The following is a 7,365-nucleotide window of genomic DNA, read 5'->3' as shown; positions in this document are numbered from 1 at the left end:
GGGCTGCACAAACCACAACGACATCCTCGGCTCAGATTCCACATCAGGGCAAGAAAAAACTCAACCCAATGGGTCCGCCTGGGTGACCGGGTCAATGGATGCTGAGTGGCTAGTGGCTAATAATGTGAGAGTCCAGTCTATAGTGGGGTCAAGTAGACACGTTGAGGCGCAGAGACGTCACCGACTGATGCATAAGGAGTGGTCTACCCTGAGTCCCGACTTCATGTGAGAGTCCAGTCCATAGTGGGGTCAAGTAGACACGTCGAGGCGCAGAGACGTCAGCGACTGATGCATAAGGAGTGGTCTACCCTGAGTCCCGACTTCATGTGAGAGTCCAGTCCATTGGGAGGCCAGCATGGGATCTTCTTGAAATGTAGAGACGTTGCCAACTGATGCAAAGAGGAGTGGAGGCTGATCCGTGGTCACCTGATAACCTATGTACGCAGCAGAGCAGACAAGAGAGACAGCAGATCAACTGGTCTTAGAGTAGAGTTCACAAAAGCTACCAGTGATGAACGCCACCTCCTCTATGGACGTGAACCCTCAGACCAACGTCTGAAGTCAAGGTGAAGCTTCCTCAGCAATGTCCAGCCCCTAACAACATCTCGGGAAGAAACCAGACTCCAGCTATGGACACAAAGACTAGAGAAAGACCTCCTTCCTGGGAATCACCCCTTCTGAAGACCTGCCCCGCGGGTCAGAAACACCACGGGTCCAGTGGAAGACACTAAACCGCCTGAGATCAGGAACAGGGCGATCGAAAGCTGCTAGGGCCAGATGGGGCTACAAAAGCACCTGCGAATGCGGAGAAGAGGTCTACACGATGTAGCACTGCCTGGTCTGTCCTCCGCTACCCAACCAGTGCAGCTTCAAACATCTCGCAGAGTTCAAGGACAATGCAAAAGACCGTGTAAAGAAATGGGAAACTGTCATATAACCACATGTTTTGAAGACATGAAAAGAAGAAGAAGAAGTGCTCTAAGAAGGGGGGTCTATTTAAAGGCTAGAGCAGGGGTAGGGAACCTATAAGTACTATCTATCTATCTATGGCTCTAGAGCCAGATGTGGCTCTTTTGATGACAGCATCTGGCTCTCAGATCAATCTTAGCTGACACTGCTCCACACCATAAGTAATGAATAATTCTGCTGGTAATCAGTGTTACAAATAACCACCTATCATATCAACCAGACTACAAAGCCATCAGCCAAACCATGCAGCATTAATGGTAAGAAGTATTGGATTTATTATTGCTTAGCTTCAGAATAACAATGTTATTAAAAAGAATAAGGGACTTATTATACATAATTATTATACATTATGTCCGATAATGGCTTTTTTTTGCCGATATCTGATATTCCGATATTGAGTTGAGTTGAGTTGAGTTTGAGTTTATTTGGAACATGCAAGCATACAACATGATACATCACACATGCATGCGTACAACATGATACATCACACATGCATGCATACAACATGATACATCACACATGCATGCATACAACATGATACATCACACATGCAAGCATACAACAAGATACATCACACATGCATGCATACAACATGATACATCACACATGCATGCATACAACATGATGCATCACACATGCATGCATACAACATGATACATCACACATGCATGCATACAACATGATACATGCATGCATACAACATGATACATCACACATGCATGCATACAACATGATACATCACACGTGCATGCATACAACATGATACATCACACATGCATGCATACAACATGATACGTCACACATGCATGCATACAACATGATACATCACACATGCATGCATACAACATGATACACCACACATGCATGCATACAACATGATACATCACACATGCATGCATACAACATGATACATCACACATGCATGCATACAACATGATACATCACACATGCACGCATACAACATGATACATCACACATGCATGCGTACAACATGATACATCACACATGCATGCATACAACATGATACATCACACATGCATGCATACAACATGATACATCACACGTGCATGCATACAACATGATACATCACACATGCATGCATACAACATGATACATCACACATGCATGCATACAACATGATACATCACACATGCATGCATACAACATGATACATCACACATGCATGCATACAACATGATACATCACACATGCATGCATACAACATGATACATCACACATGCATGCATACAACATGATGCATCACACGTGCATGCGTACAACATGATACATCACACATGCATGCATACAACATGATACATCACACATGCATGCGTACAACATGATACATCACACATGCATGCGTACAACATGATACATCACACATGCATGCATACAACATGATGCATCACACATGCATGCATACAACATGATACATCACACATGCATGCATACAACATGATACATCACACATGCAAGCATACAACATGATACATCACACATGCATGCATACAACATGATACATCACACATGCATGCATACAACATGATACATCACACATGCATGCATACAACATGATACATCACACATGCATGCATACAACATGATACGTCACACATGCGTGCATACAACATGATACATCACACATGCATGCATACAACATGATACGTCACACATGCATGCATACAACATGATACGTCACACATGCGTGCATACAACATGATACATCACACATGCATGCATACAACATGATACATCACACATGCATGCATACAACATGATACATCACACATGCATGCATACAACATGATACATCACACATGCATGCATACAACATGATACGTCACACATGCGTGCATACAACATGATACATCACACATGCATGCATACAACATGATACATCACACATGCATGCATACAACATGATACGTCACACATGCGTGCATACAACATGATACATCACACATGCATGCATACAACATGATACATCACACATGCATGCATACAACATGATACATCACACATGCATGCATACAACATGATACATCACACATGCATGCATACAACATGATGCATCACAATGTCCAGTTTGTCTTTTCAACATGTTGGAAAAGAAGTAGGAAGAAGCAGAGCTAATTTAATCCCACCCCTTTTCTTTACATAACAGTTGCTCAAACTTTTTGTTCACTTCCTGTTCACAATTTATTCACAATAAACTCCATAAGTAATCACAATAAAAATAAATAAATAAATAATGGTAATAATTTAATAATAATAATTGGTGAAGTAAGTCATATTTCATATGATGAGGTAAGTAAGATTACTTTAAGAATGAATGAATGAATGGATGAAATAAATGGAGAATGTTTATCACGGTTCTTCTTCTTTGTACTTTGTAAACACTTTAAGTTTGAAGAGTTTCTTCAAGTGGATCATATTGTCCAACTCTTAATTACCGATTCCGATATCAACCGATAGCGATATATACAGTGGTGGAATGAACACATTATTATGCCTCATGTTGTTGTGATGCCCCGCTGGATGCATAAACAATGTAACAAGCTTTTACAAAATAAATCAACTCAAGTTATGGAAAAAATGGCAACATGGCACTGCCATATTTATTATTGAAGTCACAAAGTGCATTATTTTTTTTAAAATGCCTCAAAACAGCAGCTTGGAATTTGGGACATGCTCTCCCTGAGAGAGCATGAGGAGGTTGAGGGGGCGGGTTAGGCAGTAGCGGGGGGTGTATAATTTTGATTTCTACTTACTGTTTTAATTGGTTTTACCCCTTAAAATCGTTTTTAATCATACTTATTTTATATTGGGTTTTTTTATATTGGTTTTATATGTATTTATTTTTTGTTTTTATTCAGTCATTGGTGGAGCTAAGGATAATATTTGAATATTGTTTTTAATATTGTTGTGCAGCACTTTGGAAACATTTTGTTATTTAAATGTGCTACATAAATAAAGTGGATTGGATTGGATTGATATTGTAGCGTCCCGGAAGAGTTAGTGCTGCAAGGGGTTCTGGGTATTTGTTCTGTTGTGTTTATGTTGTGTTACGGTGCGGATGTTCTCCCGAAATGTGTTTGTCATTTTTGTTTGGTGTGGGTTCACAGTGTGGCGCATATTTGTAACAGTGTTGAAGTTGTTTATACGGACACCCTCAGTGTGACCTGTATGGCTGTTGACCAAGTATGCCTTATGTGTGAAAAGCCGTAGATATTATGTGACTGGGCCGGCACACAAAGGCAGTGCCTTTAAGGTTTATTGGCGCTCTGTACTTCTCCCTACGGCCGTGTACACAGCGGCCTTTTAAAAAGTCATACATTTTACTTTTTGAAACCGATACCGATCATTTTGAAACCGATACCGATAATTTCTGATATTACATTTTAAAGCATTTATCGGACGATAATATCGGACTGCCGATATTATCGGACATCCCTAGTAAAAATGTTGGTCTTACTTAAAAATGCACGCATTTAGTTGTATTCAGTGTTAAAAATATTCTATGGCTCTCACGGAAATACATTTTAAAATATTTGGCTTGCATGGCTCTCACGGCCAAAAAGGTTCCCGACTCCTGGGCTAGAGTGTACAAATGAGTTGGGACTTAAATGCTTCTACTGAGATAGCATCTCTAACTGCTAGAGGTCGGGCATTCCACAGTATTGGAGCCCCAATAGAAAATGTTCTAAAGCCCGCAGATTTTTTGGGGGTCTGGGAATCACTAATAAGCCGGAGTTCTTTGAAGGCAGATTTCTTGCCGGGACATTCATTTCTTTACCATGAGTTGATTAACGTGGACTTAAACAAGTTGAAAAACTTACCATTTAGTGGTCAATTGTACGGAATATGTACTGTACTGTGCAAACTGTACTGTTTCATATAATGTATTCTCTTTAGAGATGTCCGATAATATCGGCCTAAAATGTAATATCGGAAATGATCGGTATCGGTTTGAAAAAGTAAAATGACTGACTTTTTAAAACGCCGCTGTACGGAGCGGTACATACCCAGGTAAAACACGGACTAGTATAGTCTGGACGGAAGCTGTGTGCCTTCATTGTTTCTGTAGCCGCTGTTTTGAGGCATGTTTCAAAAAAATAAAAAATAATGCACTTTGTGAAAGTTGGAAGTATAGCATTTCCCATAGGGTAGTGGCTATCAGGATGATCTCAGGGAGAGCATGTCCCAAATTCCAAGCTGCTGTTTTGAGGCATGTAAAAACAAATAATGCACTTTGTGACTTCAATAATACATTTTTCCATAACTGCAGTTGAAGTCGAATGGCCTTGAGGAACAGGCTGTTTGAAAACACTCCCCTGAGGACTCCTCAAAGATGGACGCTTTTGACCTTTCCCTTTTCTTCAAAAGCACCTGGGTCGGACTCTTGAACTCTTGAACTCTTGGGGCCGGCCTCGGCCCATAAAGACAATTCCAACATCTCACCCAAGTTAATTGGGCATACATGCACGCACATACCCCTCCCCAAATCAACGCCTTCACCACTGCTTAATTCCTCCGGGGTTGTGGGGGCTGAGCAGCGCTCAACAGCAGCTGCTGGCCTCCAAGGTCCTGTTGGATGACTCTGTTGCGAGTTGTTGTGATTACATGTACCATGTTTATGTGTGCCATGCTATGTGAGGTTTTTTTCCTCGGACTCAGTCTGGACCATTCCTGAGGGTCCAGCCTCAGACTGATATTTTTTTTACTCTTCCCGCCTTCCCCATTGTCACCTTTTTCCCACCTTTTTAAGGAGCGCCCTAAGTGGCTGATCCGTTGGCGGTCCCGTCTTGTCTCCCTGTAACGTATGTCTGCTCTTAGCGGGATTGTGCCGAAAATGTAATTTCAGTTCTTATGTGTCTTGTACATGGTAAGAATGGACAAATAAAGCTCTGAAGTTGTTCTCTTATTTTTGAAAACCTTTTTTTTGATTGATTGATTGCAACTTGTATTAGTAGATTGCACAGTACAGTACATATTCCGTACCATTGACCACTAAATGGTAACACCCCAATACGTTTTTCAACTTGTTTAAGTCGGGGTCCATGTTAATCAATTCATGGTAAAGTTACATTGTTTAATGCATCACAAAAAATGAGGCATAATAATGTGTTAATTCCACGACTGTATATATCGGTATCGGTTGATATTGGAATCAATAATTAAGAGTTGGACAATATCGGAATATCGGATACCGGCAAAAAACCCATTATTGGACATCTCTGATTCTCTTCCTTTGCAATCTACTAATAAAAGTTTCAATCAATCAAAAAAGACATATGGTAGAATACAATCAGCAAGACAGGATGGAGCTAGACCGTGTAGTGTTTTATACCTAAGTAGTAAAACCTGGTTCCCGCTGGCCCCACCATGGACTGGACTTTCGCTGATGTGTTGGACTTTCACAATATTATGTCAGACCCACTCGACACCGAGGATGTCGTTGTGGCTTGTACAGCCCTTTGAGACACTTGTGATTTAGGGCTATATAAATAAACATTGATTGATTGATTGATTGAAAGTGGCATCTTAAGTGCACAGGAAGCCAGTGCAGGTGAGCCAGTATAGGTACAGTATATATATAGAGGTGTATAGGTATATAAAGGTATATACAGTATAGGTAAATATACACTACCGTTCAAAAGTTTGGGGTCACCCAAACAATTTAGTGGAATAGCCTTCATTTCTAAGAACAAGAATAGACTGTGGAGTTTCAGATGAAAGTTCTCTTTTTCTGGCCATTTTGAGCGTTTAATTGAGCCCACAAATGTGATGCTCCAGAAAGTCAATCTGCTCAAAGGAAGGTCAGTTTTGTAGCTTCTGTAACGAGCTAAAGTTTTTTCAGATGTGTGAACATGATTGCACAAGGGTTTTCTAATCATCAATTAGCCTTCTGAGCCAATGAGCAAATACATTGTACCATTAGAACACTGGAGTGATAGTTGCTGGAAATGGGCCTCTATACACCTATGTATATCTCTTCAAAAAGAAACTGAAAACTTACCTATTAAGCACCTATCTAATGCCTCATGTGGGGTAGACTACTGTTGGGTTTTGCATGGTTGAATGAATGTATGTATGTATGTGTATGCTTGCTTTAGTACTATTATCTTGTGTTTATCATATAGCGTTGTTTTTGTTGTTGTTGTTGTTGTGCTTGCTACCATTTTTCATCATCCCATGTATATACTGTCCTTGGACCCCCTGTTAAAAGCTTCTTCTAGCTTATTTGGGGGACCCTTTCACTTACCAACATCTTTAAATGATATTCATTACTATTGAAATTGTTCTATTGTATTGTGAATAAACTTAAACTTGAAACTTGAAACTTGAACATGTAGATATTGCACCAAAAAGCAGACATTTGCAGCTAGAATAGTC

This window comes from Entelurus aequoreus, linkage group LG16 (assembly GCF_033978785.1).
Source record: "Entelurus aequoreus isolate RoL-2023_Sb linkage group LG16, RoL_Eaeq_v1.1, whole genome shotgun sequence".
NCBI classification, from domain to species: Eukaryota; Metazoa; Chordata; class Actinopteri; order Syngnathiformes; family Syngnathidae; genus Entelurus; species Entelurus aequoreus.
This window is presented reverse-complemented; position numbering follows the sequence as displayed.